This window comes from Melospiza melodia, chromosome 1, assembly GCF_035770615.1.
Source record: "Melospiza melodia melodia isolate bMelMel2 chromosome 1, bMelMel2.pri, whole genome shotgun sequence".
Taxonomy (NCBI): domain Eukaryota; kingdom Metazoa; phylum Chordata; class Aves; order Passeriformes; family Passerellidae; genus Melospiza; species Melospiza melodia.
Window position 1 is genome coordinate 84073882 of NC_086194.1, and position 23586 is coordinate 84097467.

The 23586-nt window shown below is 41.0% G+C and overlaps 1 protein-coding gene across 1 annotated transcript in view; it reads right to left on the reverse strand.

The window, feature by feature from the left end:
* The window catches only part of RNF182 (ring finger protein 182), a 34086-nt gene extending 20973 nt beyond the window's left edge, over window positions 1-13113 (reverse strand). The window contains exon 1 of the mRNA XM_063160126.1: window positions 12960-13113. The gene's annotated coding sequence lies outside the window, so the exon portion shown is untranslated. The remainder of the gene's footprint in view (window positions 1-12959) is intronic.
* Window positions 13114-23586: the final 10473 nt, after the last annotated feature.

Below are 23586 nucleotides of genomic sequence, written 5' to 3' on the forward strand. Positions count from 1 at the left end.
ACTAAAGCACTGCACATTAGCCTTTAAAGCCTATAAGGCATCTTACAGCAACACCTTAATAACCACATCATTAAGCAAAAGATCTAAATGGGGCAAATAAAGGACCTTCAAAGTAAATGCTCACTATCTTTTCTCTCTTATACTTGTGCAAAGCCACCAGGCTCAATCACATTGTGTTACTTTTGTAGCCTGAGTGCAACTGATCACAGAACACAATTTATACAATTGTTACCTGGAAGTCTTGGGATCCTTACAGAGGAGAGTAGTGAATCAGAGAAAAGAGATTAGCAGTATGATGACTTGGAGAGACTTTGCTGTAGGGAGTGGGCAGAGAGGGCTAAGTGCAAGAGAAGAAAATTTAGGAAAAAGCTTTCTAAATCAGCATGCTAAGGAAACACAGCATGTACAGGGGGAGAAGGACTGAGTGGAATAAAACCAAGTTTGATACACAAGGTGAATTTGGGGGGGGGATTTCAAAGAAACAGAATTATACACTTTAGAGAAATGGCCAAAAAAAGGCACAAGGGGGTTAAGGGGGAAGGGAAGAAATGGAAGTGTCAAGTCAGCTAGGAAAGTGTAGGTTACAAGGTGTATGTTACAAGTGACAGGAATCAAATTTTAAAAGTTTTAAGGCACAGAGAGTGGTGAGAGGTGAGGAAAATGTGTGTTATACAAGAATAGATGATACAGTAATCTGAATATAAAAAGAAATGGAGTAATGAAATATACTTTCTGCTGCCCACCACACTGATGAGAATGAATAGGAATAAATAGCAACAGACTGATAGAACACAAAGGTATTTGGGATCAAATTGTAGCACTCATTTGATACTGAAAATACCAGTAAAATAGCTACAGTGAAATAGCAAAGTTCAGGAGAAAGCTGCTTTATTTAGTTGTACATTTACTCCTTGAATTGTCAGACCACCACCATGAGGAATGGCTCGATTCATTTACAGAGAATTCTACTAAGGGTAAAGGCTGGTGGGGTTCACCGAAGATCCTTCAGTGTTTTTAAAGAAACTGTATTTTGTCAGACAAGTAGCAAACTGAAAGCACAACTCCTGGTCTGTGCTAGAGCTGACAGATGTGCCTGATTTTGAGTAACTAGTCTTCATTCTGTATGTCCAACAATATTGCAGCAGAGCTGAATAAGAGAGATTACTTGTGGCTCCAGCCTCACACAATCAGCTTAGCACCATAAAGAATGCGACAAGATGAGGTCTGCAAATTGCACAGTTCAGTCTGGGCACTGTATTTTTTTTTTAAGTGGATACATAATCCTCATTGTTTGTGATTGATCCTGTCTCAGCCAACAACTGAGATGGTGCTTCAACCCCAAGTCCCTGAAGTTCAGAGGTTTACAGCCTTCTGATCAGAAAGATACACTGAATGAATTTTTTTCTAGTGCAAGATTATTTCAAACTAATTTTATGCTCAGAAATGCCTTTTTTTTTCTTTTTTCTTTTTTTTTTTTTTTGTACCTAGGTCACTTAAAACCATTTTTAAAAAACAAAGCATGGGTAGTTCAAACCAATGAAGATAAAAGTATAAGATTTAAGAAATTACCATAAACTTATATTATACTAATCTTATGACCTATGCAGTGAAGTTCATGGAACATACTGCTGCTTTCAAGTGACAGAATTACAGAACAATTTACATTGGAAGGAACCTCTGGAAATCATCTGGTTTGAACCTCACATCCTGAAAAGTCCAAAAGACAATATTGCAGTACCGTGTACCAAGAACTTAGAAGAGCTCAGTGTGAAATCTTACAGAATGGGAGGGTGCTGATCACACACCAAACCACCCACTCACAAAGCACCCAGACACAGGTAACCAAAGTCTGTTCAGCATTGATAATGAAGATACAATGGTACCAATGACACCATTGATAATGGAGTGACGTGGCGAACAGGACATGCCTCATCCTCATTTTTATGCTGGCAAACACGTGCTGCTGCTGGATGTGCGTTTCTGTTGTCTTCAGACAACAGCAAACAATCTATTCTTCCCACCCACTTCTGTGAGTCATCAGGCTTCACTCACTGTCTCCTGAAGTGGGTGTCCTTGGAAGGTCACTGAGATGTGGCTGTTATCTCCACAACCTCATCTGGGTGCCATCCTCACCGTCCTTCTCCCCTGGTCACTTTGGGGCACCTACACCCCTTCAATCCCATTCTCACCAAGGTGCCCACTACCATTTGCAGCAAAAGCAGAGACAGGTCTGAAGGTCCATCTGAGCATAATGAACCCTCCTGATGCTGGAGGGTTCACAAAGCCCCTGGGCACTGACTCTCAGTGAGGAATGCAGTTTTATTTCAACCACCCATGAACTGCACTATCAAATAAAGATAAAATTTATATGTATACATTTTAACAGGAACACTCACATTTCCAGATATTTTTCTTTATAATATATTTCATCTTTGATTATTCTGATTTTCAAAAGCAGGTCTAACACACAGTGCATTTTCCAGCAAGTATTACAAAGGAGGGAGAGTGTTGTTTTACACACTATGCTTCCACATTTATTAATCCATTACTATATATTCAGTAAAATGCATAGATAAAAGCTGAAACTGCAATTTTCACACTGAAAATGAGCACTAGTATCTCTTCATAAAAGAAACCACATCAGATAGAATATTGTTGCTAGTGATGCTGTTCAAATGGAATAAAACACTGCATTTCTGAAAATGAAAAGAAAGAAAAAAAAGAAGTGGAAAAAAAAAGAAAAAAAAGAAAGTGGAAATCCAAGGCCAGGTTGGATGGGGCTTTGAACGACCTGGTCTAGTGGACAATGTCCCCGACCTTGGCAGGAGGGTTGGAACTAGATGATCTCTGAAGTTTCCTCCAAACCAAAATGTTCTATGATTCCATGAAAAGTAGCTCAATGTATTTCTTTAAACATTACATAAATACATTAATTCTTTAATCTACATATATACAATATAGAATACATAGTACATATACGATATGTATGTGCATAATAATGTTTAGCTGGATAATTTTATCTGATATTTGAAGAAAGTAATTCAGTCATAGCTGTTCTCTACTTGAAAGGAAGTGACACACACATACAAACACAGACATTCCCCGCCTTTAAGCCCACTTAAATACAAGATGTCTCTATTGAAGAGTTGATTCAAGACTGAAGAAAAGAAAGATTTAACAGAATTATCAGGGAGTTACTTAAATAAAAGAGAAGCTTTGTTTAAACAATTTAAAGCTGGGGCACAATGGCATTATCACAATGCCGAGTATTAATTATTATGTTTGCTCTTTCCAGCCTGTCACAATGATGAACAATAATGATAGCACAATGTGAGATATTCACCATTTAGCTAACTCACACAGTCTAGGCAGGGGATCAAATAAGTTTCTATACTGTCTATTCCTTAACAATGGCCCTTTTTGGTTCCAGTGTAACTGAAAGAAACCCAAAAATTGGTGTGACCTGTGCATATCTTCCTTGTCATATCCCAGTGCCTAAAAGCCAGCTGCAGGAACACAACAACTTAACTTCAGTCTTTCCAGTGCAGCTGGCACTCTGGAGAGGCACAGCAGAGAACTAGGACTCAGTTCCCTTTCTCTCAGACTCGCAGCAGACAAAAATCAGAGAAAAAAAAAAAAAAAACAAACCAAGTTTCATGGACATCTGGAGCTGTATGGCTGTATGCAAGATGCGAGCTTTGTCAAGTGTCCTCCCTGGAACCAGTGGGTTGAGCTGAACAGACCCCCGATATTTACCCACTTCCTATCAACATAATTCCCTGTGGTTTCCCCATTATCACTTTGCTCATCAGTGAATGTATGATGCTTGCTGTTTGCTGCCTAGCACACTGCATTTCTTTTTGCAAATGGATGAATAACCATTCATATCTCTGACTAGAGTCTTTCTTTTGCTTGAGATATGCAACTGGATTTGTGTGAGGCAGCTGCTCAGTATTTGTGTACAGTCTGAGTGGTCCAGTATGTCATGGTGGACAGGTGACGTCAGTTCTGGAGCTGGCAGCACAGGAACTGGGCCACTGCTTAGTGCTATGAATGCTGATGAAATTGCCTTCCCAAGATTTGTTTCTTCTCTCAGAACAATAATGTCTTCCAATATATGGGTTCAGTTTGCCTTTTTTTTTTTTTCAGGCTTTGCCCATTGTCTGAGCGCTCTGCACGCCTTCAGTGTATTCTCTAGAAAATTTGATACAAGCATTGCAGTGTGTCTGGTAGTGCAAAATTAGGTATTTTAACAGGCATACTGCCAGAGCAGAAATTTCTTCTCGTACACATGCCAGTGCAGAAATTCCACTTGTAATTAATATTTCTTCCTGGAAGTCCCCTATCATCCATCTTCCCCACCATAAAAAAGCACAAGCCAAAACAAACAAAAACCCCCGCAAAACACATCAAACCACTCCAAATCCATTGAGACTCAAAACCGATGCCAAATACTATTATCTCCTTCCTTGGAATTTTCTGACATACCCTACTTGTTGCACTGTCATCTGTTTAGGCACTATATTTTGTGCAGCAAAATCTGTGTTACTGTGTCTTGTTCACGAAAGCTATTGCTAATATTTTAACAGCAAATAATGAACCCAATCCATCAGCTATGTGCATTGCTATAACACACACATTGCTATAACACACACAAATCTATGTGCATTGCATTTGAATTTTAAATTTTATGAATATACAAACATAAAAGCAAGTGTTCATTGAAGTCGACCTGTATCAACTCTCCGAACATTCCCAGACAAAAGCAACTCTTCAAACATGATCAAAGGAGCTCTGGACCAGCAGTAATGGAGTGATATGAGCTTTACTTTTCAATACAGACAGCCACATGCTGATCATTGCATATATTTTATTTCCCAGTATTTACTATTTCTCATAGCTTTATTTCATGCCTCTTTTTACTCTTTATCTGTGCTCCAGTTGACATAGCTAACGCATGAGCAGCAAACTAAAACACAAAGGGTAACTCTTTGAAACAAAAAAACCTCTTTAAAAAGAGATCTTAACTCTTTCAAAAAACAACATCTTTAACTCTTTAAAAAAAATCTGTTTCAATGAGGCTGGCTCTTTTGCACACAGACAGACAAGACTGTAAGCAAAATAAAAGAGGGAAAAAGCTAAACATTAAGATATAACACTGTTAATGAAAGAATTGCAGAGTAAAACAGTAAAAAGGAGGAGGCATCAAGTATGCAGCAGGATTGTTTATTACAAGTTCCTATTTTACAGTGAGTGGATAGATAATTCTGGTTTGGACACCTGCATAGAATTATGTCCACAGTTGCACTTTACTGATCATACTGTGTGAAATTGTTTCTCTTCCTTGAGCAAAAGGCAGACAAAAGGTTACAGGGATGAATGGGTGTGTAAAGTAATCTGCATCACTGGATGCAGAAAATTTCCACACCTGTATCTATGATGACAATTTATACCCTTGGTCTGTCTGGCAAATATAAATATACATGTCCATATATGCATAATTTAAAATACTCTAGCTGTCTTGAGAAGGTACCACGTATAAATGTGTGTGCATGCGAGTGTGTGTGTGTGTGTGTGCTAGAACTAGAGAAAAGCTGTTTCTCTCTCAAGATACCTACAGAATTTCAAATGCCCACACATGCACTACATGAGCTATCTGTAAAATGACAAACAGTGAGTGAAGCATCCTGTTAATGTTATTAAACTGAAAATTAATTATAAGACTGGTACAACTGACATTTCTCCTCATGAATAATTTTGCTTTACTGAAACAGAAAATAGGCAGGCCACTTAATTTTTAAAAGGGCATAAAGTTCAGAAGGCTCTTCAATCTATTCATAGCCATACCTGAATACCAAAACTGCACTCTAAATGAGCCACCCCAGAAAGTTTCTTTCTGTGCGTTTTTTTTTTTCCCATTCCTCCCTCCCCTCAGTCCCAAAGTCAACGAGAATTCAGATTTTAATAAATCTGTGTCAATATGCATTAGTGAAGCCTTACATTTACACTGATGAACACACAGAGAACTGTCCTTAGAGTCTAAAAACCATACTTCAACATGAAGCAGATGTGTTGGCCATGTTACAATAAATTCATAAAAAGAATCTTAAATGCTGCCATTAGCACGGGACACTACTTTGGAACAAGCTGTCTTGGGAGGTATACCAGGGGAAGGAAGGGAGATACCACTGCACCCACTGCTTCTCCATTCCAGGCTAACAAAATGCTTTTAACTTGCCTGTCAGGTGGCATAGTTGAGCAGAGCAGTCGTGTGAGAAAGTTTCATTAATCCTTAAGAAACAAATAATACAAAATTTACTGGAAACTCGGTTTACTTGGGATTTTTGTGGGATTTATCAATATGCAGTATTATTACTTCACCCTCACATCATCCGCACACACATCATTTGTTTTCAGTTCTGACTTGCTCTTTTCTAGTCTTGTAAGAGCTGTTTCTCTATTTCCCCATCCAAAAAAACTCAAAAAAACAACAAAAAAAGCATCCATCTATCCTTCTTCAGATCCCTACCAGAGCACATGTACAATCTCTGTATGCTTAAGTTCCACTGATAGTAGATGTATGGTTAAGTGTGATCCTATTGTCTTAAGAGGATACTTTATATTCTAGGATATGATTTTGCTAAATACAACAAGTAAACCAGAAGTGTGGTGCTTCAGAAAGCATTTTGGTGAGCTTCCAGGGACTTACCTGCCAGCTGCCAAGCTGGCTTAGAGCTCTAGGCTCAATCTATTCACCCATCCATCACCAAAGGGTCTGAATGACTGATAACAAAAACAGATGATTCATTGTTGGTATGCTTTCTGTTCTCTCTTTACCCTATGGAAGACATGGCATTTTAAGATTAAAGTTGATATTTCAGGCTAAGACAAACTTACAATATAAAGAGGGCAGTTTTTATATTACTGGATAGATACTTGTTTCTAATTTTTACAACACAGAGAGGGCCAGAAATTAATTTTTTCATTGTTAACTGATCTTTAAATGAGCAGGTACCCATGCCCATCATCCTGAGCGTAAATAATGTCCCAAGATGCTTTCCCTTTTTGGTCTTTTTAGATAGATCTGACTAGTAAGATAATATTAAATTTCCATTTCCTTAACAAGTGTTATTCAAGGTGTTGACCTTGAATTTAATAGCACAAACATCGGGGACTTATCTCAGAGGCCCATTAGAAGGAAAAGACAACTTTAGGTCTGCTGTGGTGATGGCAGAGAAGAAAGGAGAACCACATTAGAATCTTGAAAAGCACAGAGAGCACTTCCCCCTAACAACTTTGCTCAAGTGATACAAATAAAATGAGGCATGAATACACAAAAAAAGCTCTTCTCTTTAACATTTAAGTACTTGCTAGCTGCATTATAAGTGTATGAGATTACTGTAGAAAAAGCTTCGGCTATTCAGGTAAGCTGCATACCTAATTCACACTGTGAATACAGAATCACAGATAGGAACAGTTTTGGTTGGAATGTACCTTTAAAGGTCATCTAGTCCAACCCCCCTGTAATGAGCAGAGACATAGAGAAGCCACAGAGACAAATGCTCTGAGTGTGAGATCTCTGCAACACGAATTTAGCAACATGGGAGGGAAACACAGCTGAGATACCTTTACCTTTTTGGCTGTGGTGGGAGTCAAACTAAGGTATTTTGCACAGTGACAATGTTCACAATCTTTATAGGATTATGAGCAGTTTGGACAGTTTCTCACAGGAACAGTGAGACAGTCACAAAAAAAAATATTCAGGAGCTGAATAAATCTCCTTCAAGGGAAAGCTTAAAAGAGCTCAATCTGTTTAGTTTGTCAGAGAATGAGAGGCAACTTGATTACAGGAATAAGCATCAGCTACAAAAGTGCTCTTTGATTCAGTGGACACAGTAAAATATCTGTAATATACTGAAAGCAAACCCAAGTACTAGAGCATTACAAAACATCAGCATTGCACTGAATACATATTTTACAATACAGTTTTAGTCATAAAATAACTCATCATTTTCTTCCACAGGAAGCTTCACTGAGTTTGCAGTATAGTCGGCAGTTATTGTTTTTGGTTTATTCTCATTGTATAATTTGTTGCCCTGCAATTCACTCATTATACCATTTGAACCTAGCACCAAACACAGCACTGTTTATTTTTTTAACTTTCATTTAGCTGTCACTTTAACAGCATAGAAGTGTAATTCAGTGAACTGAAAGATACAGGAAGATAAAAGCCCTCATTACACACACGTTATACAACACTCCACCTGGTAATTCAAACACTACTCAAAATTTCTGCTTAAGATATTTATAAAATTCTAGCTGAATAAACTAAATATTTTCAATATTGGTAGAAACACTGGTAAGCCTTTTAAAGCTTTTTTTGAGAATTACTTGTAGGAATTGTTTAAAGAGTGGAAAGCCAGTATCAGCTTGAGTTTTGAGCATGTTGGTTTTTAACAGAGAATACTTCTGTGGAAGTATTCTGTGGAAATACTCCAGGTCTTCCCATCATGTATTGAGAGGCAAATGGCATCTGCAAGTTCTTGGTAAACACCTGCAGTGTAGCTCCTCAGTGGTCAAGTCATACCTCCACATAAAGCTATTCCACAGCAGCAGCTTCAAGGTCAGATGCTTTTTCAAGCAGAGTCTGATCAGGTGAGTCACCAAGGGGGGAATATTTTCTTTCTGTTCACAGGAGAACATCTCCTGCCTGAGTACAGACTGGCTATCCATCTGAAATGGGAGTTTTCTTTCTTTGCCATGCGCTGCCTGCCAAGATCAGTTCCCCTGCCTGGAACAACACCTGCCCTGAAACTATTATGGAAAGGTTTGGGTTTCCTTACCAACACCTTCTGCCGTGGACATGGCCAACACAGCCTTGAAGGCTTACAAACGGGGGGCCTAAAAGAAGCCTTCAGCCCTGAGCTGGGCCATCTGCTGGGAGGAACTGATGCACACAGTCTAACACCAGATTTTCCTGTCCCAGTCTGAGTCATGTCTCAACCTGACTCCTCATCCCAGTCCCAGGTAACTCTCCCACCATGCCTGTTGACTCCAGGGCCAAGTCTGCATCATGGGCTGCACATCAGCCCCCTCCTTCTTCCTCACTACAGCCCCACACACCATCAGGTTTCCTTACAGTTATTCTCAAAACCAGATTGTCACACTTCTCTCTTTTCTACAAGGCCACCTCTCTGCAAATAACTTGAGCAATTCCAAGTTGAAGTAGAAAAGCTAAGAGATGAGACAGTCTGTCCCTATTCCTTTCTCCAATTTCTGAATCACCACTAGTGGTGGTAATCTTTATAGATGTTACTTTCAAAATGCAATATATACAAAACAGTTGTGAACCTGAGTCTTTCAGAGAAACACAGCTTTGTAACACTTTGGCTAAATTTCTTGGAAATAGCAAGAGAGATCAGACAGAACATAAATGGATTTCAGGTCTCTGCTCAATGCTTTAGAGATGGTGGAATATCCCATCTTTTCGTGCTATCTGGACTAAACTTAAAGTGCTGCTGAGTTATTTCAACTTCTACTGAAGTGCCCACTCATTGGAAAAAATAAAATGGGAAAAGGAAAGGTGTTGAATTACTGCATTTATTGTGCCTAAAATGCTGTGCTGCATCATCTCTGCAGGAAAAAAACATTCTGAATGAAACACACAGGATTTGGTTTTAAAAAGTGTAGAGCTGTAGTAGGTTAAAAGCTGCACATCTTGTACTTCTTGATTTGTCTTTGCAAATGAATTTTAAACCTAAGGTACATTTTGAAGAGGCCTGACCTCTTTGCAGCTTATCATAGCATTTTCACACTCACAGATGTTTTGTTTTTACTAGAAAGTCACAATTATCTTCTGTTACAGTGTGATACATAAGGTACAAATCTGGTCATACCATATTACTGTCAGAACAGTAGTTTATATTGGACAGGCACTGCTTCAGCACACAATGTGTGCAAAGGCCACAGGAGAATTTCCTGAGCTTTGCTCTCCAAGGATCCCTAGTACTCCTTAGCAACCTTGCTGGGAGGACTGAAATCACAGCCTCCAGGCAGCAGGTGATAAGTGTCCCTGCACACTTGAAAGGGCTGCTGGCTACAGCAAGCACATGTACATCTCTCCAGAAAAAATATTTAACAGCAAACGAGGATATAGATAAAAATATTAAGACTGAAGACAGCAAGAGGAATAGTGGCAAGCAGACTCCTGCAGTGGCCTTATACCAAGGCACAGAGTGCACAGCCTTAGATGATGCTTTTCAAGAAAATTTGACAACAGGCTTCCTATAAACCTAGTCTAGACTGAGGAGCACCAGAAAGATGTGAAATGACAGTCTGAGGGACTGTGATCTAATGGCTAGAACTGTTGACCACTAGAAGCCCTTATGCATGTCAGGCTATTTTATGGGGTGTATTATCTGTACTGAACTACTGCATTCTTTCCTGGTACTGCCTCAACTACTACATTTTTTCCACTGATAAACATTGTCTAGTAGAGTTTGCAATTGTTCCACAAGGAACAATTTTGGGACTGAAATGTCACAAGGCAGCAAAACCATAATATTTTGCTTATCCCTTTCACTTTAAGGCAAGATATTGAGTTCTGATGGTTCTCATTCTCTGCCATGCAGTTATGGGGGTAGAAGTGTCCAGGTCCTTATTATGCACAGCTGACCTTTTATTTCCTGCAATAAAAGTGCATTCAATTTCCTGCAAAAAAAGTGCATTCAATTTCAGGTAGTCCACAGTGTGGTCTTGAAATGCTATTTTCCATCATGCTAAACTAAATCCGAGGTCTACATTTTTACACATTTTATGAACTCAAGAGTTTGCTTTCCAGTGCTGCATGAAAAACAGAGGTCATTCAGAAGGTTATAACTCAGCAAAACAACTGTTGTGACACTGTTGAAAGAAGAGAAGGACAGCCACTTATAAACACTGGGCAAACCACTGCAATCAACATATCTAAGAAATTTCACTTTTTTTTTTGTGACTAATGTTTCTAAAAAAACCCTTAGAATTCCAGTCCACATATTATTACAATAATACTGACTTAAATGTTATATTGAGGGAAGTTTAAACTTGATCAACACTCATTTAAAACTTCATTTTATTTATACATCTCTTGCAAGACAAGTCTGTCTCCATTTTCTTTTCTACTTGTATTCATGATTGCTGATGAACTGTATCTTCTCTTTCCACTGTTTTCACATCATTTACCTAATGGTACAGGTAGCTCCACTTTTCACTCAGCATTTCATTTATACACTTCTCAAACTTCTTCCAGTCAATTCTTAGCCTTTGAGGTTTGATACCCTGATATTACATTATGTATAGTGTTTTCAATCTCAAATAATCTGATATTTACATTACATTTTACCTAAAATGTCAGTTCTTGTCCACCTACTCAATAACTACGTCCTCAGTCACCGTGTCCTCATCTCATGTACTATTTCCCTTTTTCCCCTTGTTCACAGCCGGGAAGATTCCCATCTTGAACGTGCTGCTGGCTGCATACATGTCACAGCACAATTCTGCTTCGGCCCAGGATCTCTTTTATTTCCTAAATCACTCAGCAATGAACAACGACTGCTCCCTAGGACCTCATCATGCGGGGTCAGCCTTCTCTCATCATCAGGAAGTTCCTTTGAATTTTAAACTTCTGCAGAGACCCGTGTCTATTCACACAGCCACTACCATTCGGATGTTATCGATTACACTCACCACAAGCACTGCTCAGGCTAATGACCTGCTAATGACCTTCCCATTCACTCTGACGTTGGTATCGCAGGAGGTGAAGACGCTTGTTCGTGCCTAACCTTGGCCGCCCGAGATAAGCAAACGTTTGTCACCTCTACCATCTCAGCCTTCTGACTCGGAAAGCTACAGACTCATTTTACCTAAAACCTTTCCGTACACTTACTCCTAAAAACAAGCAGTAATTGTCTTGTTTACTCCACAACACCAATCCTTTACATCTTTGTTGGTTTTTGTTTTTGTTTTTAACTCAGTAGCGCATTTTAAGCCTATTACCCTATTCATCATTACTTTATAAACCTGAAGAAACGAAACTCCGTAACCCCCAAATTTCCAGGGGAGGGGGAGGTCATATTTTTTACAACAACACCACCACCAACAGCAGCGAAATTATCAGTATTACTACGAAGGGGTAACCGTAAGGACGAAGAGCAGCGCTGTCCCCGGCGGAGAGGGGCGAGCCGAGCCGAGCCGAGCCGAGCACACCGGTTGCCACCCGGGGCGCGGAGCCCGCCCGTGCCGGCGCCTCCCCGGCGGGCAGGGAGTACCGGGGCAGGCAGGGAGTACCGGGGGCAAGCGGGGGGAACGCGGGGGCAGCCGGGGGTACCCAGGGCAGGCGGGGGGGTACCGGGGGCAAGCGGGGGTTACCGGGGGCAGGCGGGGGGTACCGGGGACAGGCGGGGGGTACCGGGGACAGGCGGGGGATACCCGGGGCAGGCAGGGGGAACGCGGGGACAGGCAGGGGGTACCCGGGGCAGGCAGGGGGTACCCGGGGACAGGCAGGGGGTACCCGGGGACAGGCGGGGGGTACCGGGGGCAGGCAGGGGATACCCGGGGCAGGCAGGGGATACCCGGGGCAGGCAGAGGGAACGCGGGGACAGGCAGGGGATACCCGGGGACAGGCAGGGGATACCCGGGGCAGGCAGGGGGTACCCGGGGACAGGCAGGGGGGTACCCGGGGGCAGCTGCCCCGTCCCGGTGCCCGCGGGAAGGCGCACCCGGGGCGCACCTGCGGCAGCCCCTCCCGCTGTCCCTCGGCTGCCACAGGCGCCAGCGCACGGAAGGACGGACGGACGGACGGACGGACGTGGCCCCCTTTCCCCGCCGCTGGACCCGGGGGAGCCGCTGTCCCTCGCGCAGCCGCCCCCCGGCGGCAGCAGCGCCCGGCGGGCCGGGCCGGGGCGGGCACCCTCGCTCCGTACCTGTCGGGCGTCCTCGGCAGCGGCAGCGCTTCCCCCCGCAGCCCCGGCGCGGAGCCCCGGCCGGCTTTGTTACTACTCGGAAGAGCCGCGGCTCAGCGCCGTCGCTATAGAAACTGGCTGCGCCTCGGAGAGACACCGGCGAGTGGCGGGAGGGAGGCGGGAGCCGGGCGGAGGTGTGGGGTGAGGAGCGAGCCGTTCATTCAGGAATATCCTGGCCTTTTCCTCCTCCTCCTCCGCCTGCAGCCGGCCCCCGGCACCGCCCAGCCCGGCCGGAGGTTGGGAGGGCGCCTCGCCGTCCTCACCTCGGCTGCGTCCTCGGACTGGGATGTGGTGTCTCGGCTCAGAGCATCCCCGTGCCGGCTCTCCGCCTCCTCTGGGAGACTTGTCCCCAAAACATACGCAGAGGTACACTCTCACCCCGAGAAGGGATCCCACGGCAGCAGGGACCCATGGAGCACCCATGACACGAAATAACCATGGGAGCTCACCTGCACTCTCGCTGCTGCCCTCCTGCCCTTGCAGTTTGGTCCCAGAACATCACCACAAAAACCCCACAAAGTCCGGACCAAATTTTTAACACCAGTTTTTCATTTCGTGAAAGTGGTTTAGCTCCACATCCTCAGGTGATGAACTCCTTTTGTGTGGGAACTTGCTTCTGGGACCCCTCCGGACAGCGGCTCATGATCCAAGGGTGCCACGGGGCTTTTCTGCAGAGCATTCAGTATTATGCAGCAGGCCCTAAGGGTTGAGGAGCTGAAGCACTTGTCCTGTGTGCTGCAAACAGGAGGGGAAGCATGGGTGATTGGAAGGAAGAGGAGGGAAAGGCTGAAAATGGATTAGGGTAAAGTAGCCCGGTATGTGGGGGACGTCGTTGTGTCCTGACATGTTTGAGATTTAGGGTTATCCTGAGTCTGGGGAGTGGCATGTTTTCCTACAGCAACAGCCTATGGCATGTCAGGGACGCGCATCTTCACATCCTTCTCCCTGCTTGACATGACTGACAAAAGCTGAGGCAGTTCCTCCGTTCTTCTTCCTTTCCTCCTCCTGCACTGAAGGCTCAGTGGTATCGGCTTGTTGGATCTATCCTCTCCTAATTTCTCTGCCTGCAACATTCTTATTCTCTCAATAGTAGTAAAGTTGACAAAACATCCTTCGAAGTGCAAGACGGATCTCCCATTTTCTCTTTCCCTGGTTTATGCTGATTAAATTGGACTTTCTGAGTTTGCCACGCAGAAGAAGCCTAACATGCAAGGAGCAACTTGGAGGCTGCATTATCCATCTCAGCTACTGCCAAGCTACAGGGGATGACTATTAAGTATCCGCTCTGCAAGTCACTGTGAGCTGACGAATTCGTGCCAAGAGCTGCTGGCACACTGCAGAAAATACTCTTTGTGAGGAGTTTGCCAAAGACAAGAAAGACCCCCACAGGAGCTCTTCACAAAGCAGCCCAGCTTACAGCAGAGCTGCTGGCAGGCCATCACACAGCCAAATGACAATGGTGGCACAAATGGGGGAGAGAGAAGGTTGGCTATGAAAGACAGGGGCTCACCACACATTTATCTACCTAATTTGCATGCTAAATACCAATTCAAGAGTTAAAAAAGAAGGAAAAAAGTAATATAAATCCAGCCAGGGCAGAGCAGAGCTTTTGAGTTTTTTTTTTTTGTTTGTTTGTTTGTTTATTCTACCTTACAGTGAATTTGCTTGCTTTGAGGAGGAAAGAGTAACATTAGAGAAGTGAAAGATCTGCAGCATCCTGGATCTCATAGCATAGGAGAAATTCTGCCTATTTTATTTGATATAAAAGGATGTTCACATCATTTTAATCAAATGGAATATCAATATTCGTAATAGATATAATCTTAAAAAAACCTAAAACTCCAAAATCCCTCTAAAAACTGGAAAGCATTTCATAATCTAAACTCTTTTGGAAGAGTGTGGAATGCTTTTTGACTTAAGATACATTTAGAAAAGAAAGCTGAGCAATGAAAACATTGCTGAAAGAAATGGTCATTATTTTGACAACGAGAAAGCAAGGCTGTTGCTATAATGCCTATTCATTTTTCTTACAAAATAAATTCATAGCACTTTCTCCCAGGTGGAAACACAGGAAGGGACAGAAAAATGATAGGAAAGGCATGCTTACTATCTCATCTTCACAAATACAAAGCACTTGGGTACTGATATCCTTTTATGTGATCCAGTTTTACACACAGGCTTTTAAACACTTCCCTCTCCAGGCTGAAGGTAAAGAATAGCATTTCCAGAAGGGGCAGTTGAGACAATTGGGTGATATTTTAAAGGATTTACAGGAAAACTTAATTGGACATTTTTCAGGTATCCGGGCCATCTAGATTACTTTTCCTATCGAGGTTGCAGTGATATTTTACTCACAGAGATAAGCCATTTTTGTAGATGGATATCACCTGTATCTTTAGGACAAAACTTTAGCCAGGTCACTGTTCTAGTGCTTGCAAAGTGTTTTACTGTGTGGGGCTTTTTTTGGTGTTTTTTTTGTTTTTTTTTTTTTTTTTTTTTTTTTTTTTAAACTCTGCTTGAATTTTTAACTGGCTTAATGTCATTTGGAACCTAACTTTTGCAATAGCATTTACAGAGTAGGGCACTAACTGCAACCCTGCCAAGTTGTTGCTTGGCAGTCACAATAATTCTACACTTACAGAGAGGGGAATGAAACATACAAATATTAAACCCTTGCATTGCAGTAATAAATCAGTACTAAATCAGCAATTGCAGTTTGTAACATTTTAACGCTAAGCTATCCTGCCTTTGCATTTTGACATTTTGTCCCCGTATCTCCCAGTTTGGCTTAAGGACAATATGTTTAAAATCTACATCTGGAATTCCTTCTGGCAGCAATTTTTAAGGAGCATCTACTTCTTTGGGGTAGGGTGACAAACCTCCCAAAACCAAACACTGAAAAGAATGTGTGCTGGTGTGACCGTGGCCATCTCCTGACTCAGCAGTAACGTGTGTCTTTGTCAGTGCAGTGGGTTTTTCCAGTAACTCAGTGTACTGAAGGAATTCATCCTGGGACATTGGACAAGTGTTAACACTCACATGGAGCAGAACAGCCTTGATAGTGTCTCCTGTCTTTCACCATTTGTCCTTATTCTGAACACCATTCATCCCACCAAACACATTCTATTGGCCTATTTGTTCCCTGGAAGCAGAGTATCCTTAACCAGCACCAAAACCTTGCATAAAGAATTCTTCAGCTGAAGGAATGACACACATTCTTATCACATCATATGTAAACAAAAGATAGGAGTAAGCAGTGATAAAACTGAAGTAACATAATTTAATACTAACAGTAATTATCATTACTATTATTATTAGGATTGTGTTGCAGCCTAGGCTGCACCAACACCAGGCACTGTTTTCCCACAGAACAAAAATGTGGGTAATTTCAGCCCTGAGGAGTTTACCTTAAAATTAAATGTTTTTCCTGAGGGTCTCAAATGCCATTAGTTACACATTTGGGTTGTGGCAAGTGCAAAGGGACCTAATTTAATTGCAGCCTTTTAGATATGTGTAATATAAATTTTAAATAATGTAATAATTGTAATAATTGTTCTGACAGGAGACAGTGCAAAACCATTTTTCTGTGTCTATAGGCTAGCAGTCCTTTTGGAAATTAGGGACTTTGGTACATGGAAAATAAGCTGAAGTGATAATTGAAGGAAGCAATAAAACATGAATATGCTAAAATAGGGGATGAACTTGCAGACTGTGTCTTTTGTAAAAGGAAAATATGCTTTCTCCAGAGCAATTTTTTTCTTCACCTTGGGAAGAAATGCATATTTTAAACCATTGCTTGAGATTTCTGGCTGTCCTGAGGAGACAAGGCTGCAGCAGTACAGAAGGGCTGCAGTGCCAAAAGGACACAGGCCTTTCCCAGCTCTGCTGGCTGCTTCTCAGAGGCAGCTCCAGATGGGCAGAGCCGCTGTGGCAGCAGCACTGGCTCAAAGTGGCTTTCAGGGATGAGGGACGCCAAAAGTTTTTTGAGCTGAGGAGGGCTTGAGAGGGAGCACTGTAGTTAGCAGGTCTATGGTATCTGGGGCGTGCTGAGATTCACAATCTTCCTATTTCTATATATATATATATTTTAACCACACTGCGCAGGTGCTGGTGTAAGGAAAATCAAGTATGTATACGTATATCCAGACTTGCAGCTGACCATTTAACAAAATAACTATCAGAGGTTTATAAGGGCTTCTACCCAAATTTGTGGTGGGAGTGAAAGTACTGTTGAGCATTCAAAACTGTCAGAAAGCAAATATGGCTACGATGGGGTTGACTTCCAACATGGCTAGGCTCATGGCCGTCCTTCACCCTGCACTGCTGTGCTGAGATACCACAGCCACTGAAAACAAAGCAGGGAGGGATCCTGCTGGGAAACAGACAATCCCTGGGCTGGGCCATTACAGACATGCCCCAATGTGTTTGTGTTCACTGTGTGGGGCAGTGCAGATGCATCCCAAATCTAAACTCCTAGTGGCCTCCTGTGACTACATGCCATCTCGAGGGAACACCTAAATTAAAAGGGCTAGTTAATATTTTTGATCCAGAAAGGGGTAGAATGATGTGGCAACATACAGAATTCACACTGTTATTAAATTTTGCTTACTGTTGAAAAGCCTCAGAGACAGTAAAGGGAAGCCCAACCTAAGGAGCTGAATAAACACCCAGGCAGACAAAGGGATTAATGCTGGGTTAGCATGACACTGGATGGCATATTTTGGGTCACTCATATAACTTAGTGGGGCCATAATCTAGAAGAACTGCTAAGAAAAAAAGTCCTGGCATTACTGTGGAAATCTCAGTGGGCATCACTGTTGAACAAAATGCTAGTCGGAAAATAAAAATCAGTCTGGAAATACTGTAATTCCCGAAGGTTGGTTATTTGGTACGGCATGAGTACTTTGTTCAGTTCTCAGAACTCAGCGGCAGAATAGATACAGAAGATACAGAGATCATCTGGAGACAGGCAATGCAAACGACTAGAGGCTGAGAGATAAAATTTTGTATCTGGGTGGCATGAAGAAAGGACATGATAGAGCTTTATAGAAAATAATGAATGGCACAAAGAAGATAAATCCTACATTTCTAGGCACTTTTTTTTCATAATTTAAGAACAAGAGTTCATCCAGCGGAATTAAAAAGATATAAATTTGAAAGGGATGAAAGGAAATACTAGCTATTAAAGTAAAAGCATTCACTGTTACATGAGATTAAATTTGGAGAAAGGACTAGATTGTGTAAAACGTGTAAAGGGATAAAAATGTTAATATTTCAATGCATAAGCCTGTCATAAAGCCAGAGGGACAGGGAAAGAATCATTAACAGAAACTCATCTTTAGGCAAATTATTGAATTTCTTGAAGTTTCTGAAGCATTTACTGCTGATGGTTAAAGGGAGAAGCTATGACAACAAATGATACTAGTTGTTATCTCTCATTTAAGATGCAGATTAGTTTTTTTTATACAGGAAGGGCTAATGTCCCACAGCCACAGTCACCCATTTGTGCCTGAGTGAACATCTTCTCCAACTGCACACTCGGCTATTTCTTTTTCCACAGTTTGCCAAGGACAACGCTGCTGGGAAACCGCAAAATGTTCTTTTGAAACTCATTTGCATTAAACTTATTCCCTTCAGGGACTCAGGTATTGAAAGACACATCCACATGGCAAGTGCAGATCTGTATTTGTATGATCCATGATCTAAGAAATCCTGCTAAGCACCCTCCCATTCCAGTTTGAAAACCTCTTGATTACTGGTGCTAGTAACTTGTTGTGTGTTCATACTCAACCCAGCTCAGGGGTACACTGAATAAGTGACCAATTAGTGTTTCTTCAAACAGATGCAAACTTACTAGGTGAAAGCCAACAGAAGCTAGGTTCTTCAGAGACAGAATGTTTCCATTAAAAAAAAAATCTTACAATCCCCAGACAACAAAATTTTCACTTCAAGCCTTGCAGCCATTAGTAACACAAAACTCCCAACTGGAGACATTAAGAGAGTTTTTTTTCCCATAATAATATAGATTCACCCATTTTAGATATGTATTTTTCATATTCAGTACAACAACATGCTAAATGTGCCTGGCAAAAAGAGTAGGGACTTCATATATCTTGGGAAAGATGACAATGTGACAAGAACACTCATATCCCAAGATGTTCTGCCAACTGAAAACTACTTCTACCTAACAGAGATTTTACTTATATATAAACCTGAATTATGCTTAAATTTGATAGTGAATTATGATGCAGTACAGAGCTCTACTACACCTGTGACATTCTGAACTAGTTTCAGCCAGGACAGGGTTAAGTTTTTCGATAACCTGGAGGGGGGCATGGCCAGACCCTAATATTATTTGGTACCTCCTCACATCATTTCCAGGGACTAGGGAAAGGGAATCTCTTGTGATTCCAAGGAGAAAGGCATCCTTTTCTGGTTGGGTGAGAAACATGGTCGGGAAGAGCTCGTCCGTATTTATTGTGGTTTTCCATGTAAATAGTTTCTTTGCCTTATAACTCTTGTTATTAATATTGTTGCTGTTACTGTTTGTTTTCTTATTTCATTTCAATTTCTTGTTTCCAGTAAATTGTCCTTACCTCAACCCATGATCTTTCCCTTTCATTTTTTCATTCAGAGGCAGGGGAAGGGGGAGTGAGTGGCAGCGTTGTTTTAGTGGGAATACTAAATTGGAGAATGCATTCCTAAACCGCAACACCTTCTCACTCTTTTATAAGCTACATCACCCAAACAAATCCTCAGGCTCAAGCTCTTTGCTTAGTACATGGGAATCACAGTTTTTTAAATCCTTATTTGTGTGTTAGACCAGTCTGAATTGTTCAAGTAGATTCAACAAACTGTACTACATTTCAACAGACTAAAATTGTGCCCATCTTTTCTTGCCTTACATGAAATACCCAACTGGTGGTTCACAGATGGAGTCTGTGCAGCAATTTGGTACCAGCAATGGCTGTTACCCTTCACATTTCCCATCCACATCACAAAATGTGATGGCACAGCCAAAGCAACCACAGAAAATGGTAACAATTGCATTTCAGTAGTCTTTTGCCACCAACACTATCTGTATAATGTTTTGTTCTTTGTTGTTGTTGTTGTTTTTTAGAGTCAGGATGAATTTTCATTAAAATGTTGATGAATAACTACATACCCTACCCCTGCCCCAGGCAACAGTAAGGAGGAAAATGGCAATCTAGTAGTAGCTCAGCTTTCTCTGGGATGTGATTCTGTGTCTACCAGTGGCATGACAGTGATAGCATTCACATTATGGTAGGTCCCAGGTTGGACTCGATGATCTCAAAGCTCTTTTCCAACCTTGTTGATTCTTTGATTCTGTAAAGTTTGAAAAAATCAAACCAAGAAAAACAAACCAAGAAAACTAAACACTGCAGCTTCTAGGTTTAAAGTCCCAAAAATAGAGAAGCCAAAGACACTACAGCTTTTCCTTTCAACTTCCTCCTTACTTTGAATATATTATTTTCTATATTCCTTTCACACAAAGGAATTAATGATGCATATAGTAAGAAGGCCACTGCAGGCAGAATAGGCTGAATTAATGTTCCTGCATCACTACGATCTGTAAGCCTTAATAGTAACTTCAATATCTGAATCAATGATTTACCATTAATGATTACTGTCCTAAAACCAATTTTTGTACAATAAATATAGATCTTACATGAAATGTTGCTTGCCTTGTAGAAAAGCTCCAAAACCCAAACCTTAAATTATGGTAAAAGTCAATTGGAGAGCCAAAGTGAAAAATGAAAACAGAATAAAATTTTTTTATGAGAAAGTGACTCCAGGATTTGAAGGAAACTTGAGTAACAGGGAAGCAATTAAAAAAGATAGGTTTTTATTGAAAGAAGTCAACTGGTGCAATGTAAATTTAATTTGGAGGTTTGCTTCACTCCAATTTACCCGATAAGCACAAAACATAAAATCTGTTTTTATTTCTCTAATCAAAAAGTCTAAGAGTGGTTTAGGTCTTCACTCTTCTACAGCTTGTGGTGAGAGCTTAGTATAGATCAGTCATAGAGTGGCTTTACTTTCCAACTCCAGTAATGAGGGTTGTATTTAGGATTGTACGCCACAATGGAGACTTGTAATGTGGAAGTAAGAAGAGAGTAGCTTTTTGAAATAGAACCACAGGCAAACAGCCAAATATCTCCTAGGACTTGTGCCATTGCCACGGACAGCTATTCTATTCCATGCTGGTGATGCTCTACCAAATAAAGTTTGGGTAAACCTGGTGGAAGGCAAACTCCTGAAAAGGTGATACTCTTTTGCCAAACAAAACTTATTTTGAAATGGATACAGCTGTTAAGAATAAACAGGGAATGGAGTGGCTTCCTTTAGGTGAATCAAAAATAAGAAAATAAGAAATCTGCACTTATGGGACATTCTGTTTTGAACCTTATCTTTTTCCCCTGTGGATTCTCTGAAACTGTGCAATATGGAATGTCAATAGAGAATGACATTCCATATTGCACCCAAACTGTTGCATTGTAAACATGAAAGAATTTAATTTAGAAAATAGAACACTTTAATTTATACAAAGTAACGTCTTACCCTATTTGAGAAAAAAAGCCAACAAACTACAACAAACAACAGAAACTTCTGAGAACTATTTATTGTAGGATGTCTCATCTTAAAACATAGTATGGCATCTGACATGTCACTTATGGGTTTGATGTTTCACTGGCTGGTTGGAGAGACAAGGTTATTTTTTATGACTTCATGCATGGCACTTTTAGCTTAGGTGGATGATAAGCTTTGATGACTGTACTGGTTTGCAAGTTTCAGGGAACATTTTAATCATCACTGGGAAAGTTTCACTGCTGTGGATGACACCCAAGGTGGAGGGATGCCCACAGGGTAAAGGAATGGTGAAACACATCCCTGCACAATTTTATACTGAAGAGTTAGAGAACACATGATTTCATACCTATCAGTTCCTACACTTGAATTCTCACTGTCTGCAGTCACATTGATTTTGCCTGTATCAATACTGGCTGAGACTGTGGCAAATGTCCTACCCTGCTGCAGCTGGAAACCCACTGGGCTCTCAGCAAGCATATTCCCCATTTTTTGCTGTAGGGATAGTTGGCATTGACAATTCACTTCCTAAGCTTCCAGAGACCCTAGCTGTTGGCAGAAAAATGTGTTACTCCCAGTACACCACTCTTTTTATTTTGGTCTTATGTAAAGTATAAAAGTCAGGTCTGTTCAAAATGCTAACATCTTGAAGGAGAAAGAAGAAACAGGAAGAGGGACAATATGTCATAGACATAGCCAATTTTTCTAATTGCATTTCCACCACTTTTGCCATCATGTCCTGACTTTTTGAAAAACGTATAATAAAATTACTACTTAATTGAAAGGAAGAAATACTAATAAAAACAGGCATTACACAACCTTGACATAAAGTACCTAAAAGGGATAGTGAATTCTGGTTTTCCTTTTTAGGGCACTCTTATCCTAGATAGCTAGATAGGATAAGATATATATATATATATATATATATATATATATATTCTTAGTAGGAATAAATCCTGACTAATTTATAAGTATTTATTAAAAAATCAGCCTACAGGGTTATAGAGTATTATATTTATTTAGAATACTGTGAATCTGGAGATCTGATTCAGTATTATTTAAGGGAAATTCCACACTTTGGTAATAAAGGAAGAAATTGCTTTCAGGACATGCATTTTAACATTTTAAAGGACAGTTCCAATTTTTGAAACCAGCTTAGAGGATTGAAATACTGGAGGAAGGTCCAGAGGAGATTAATTGACAACATGCAGGTGAATGGGTCAATTACACAAACAAACTGATTTAATCAGAGGGGTTTACAGCTTTGTCACTTTGACAGAGTAAAAAAAGAAGTGTATCATATCCTGTAGGTGCCATCAGACCCTTTGGCCTGCTACAAGCACGTTGTAATTGCACTAGAAAGATTTTCTACGGTCATTATTAGTATATAGAATGGTTACATTGAGAGGTTTTTTTCTACAAGGGATAATCAGAGCTCTATCTTTTTCTCTGCTTACTCCCTTTGCCTGTGAACACATCAATAACACATTTAAATATTTCAAGGTCAGTGGAGTTAAGCTGACTTAGGAGAAAAACGTGATAATGCTGCAGGCCATCATACTTGTAAGAATTTTTACATAGTTCAAGTGTTTGCTTAGCTACTCCAAAGCCCAGGAGACGGGATATGTAGTGAAGATGGAATGACACAGGGCATTACAAATCTCTTGGCAGATAACACAGTGTTTTACGCAGAATATGTGTCAAGCATTTCATAGGTATCTCTGTGGCTGTTTTCTTGACGAGGTGGTGAAGTGGCATTTCAGGAACATCCTCAGTGAATGCTACAGAACTGCAGTTGTACATATCCATCTGTGCACTTTTTACAGGCATCATTACAAATCAGGATGATACATACCCTTCCTGAGATTGCCCATCCAAGCAAGATAACCAAAAGAGAATAATTTGCTAATTTTCCTCTGCACACCTGCAGTATTATGGCTACAAAATGAAACATGCAGCTTCTTATTCAAAATACGTG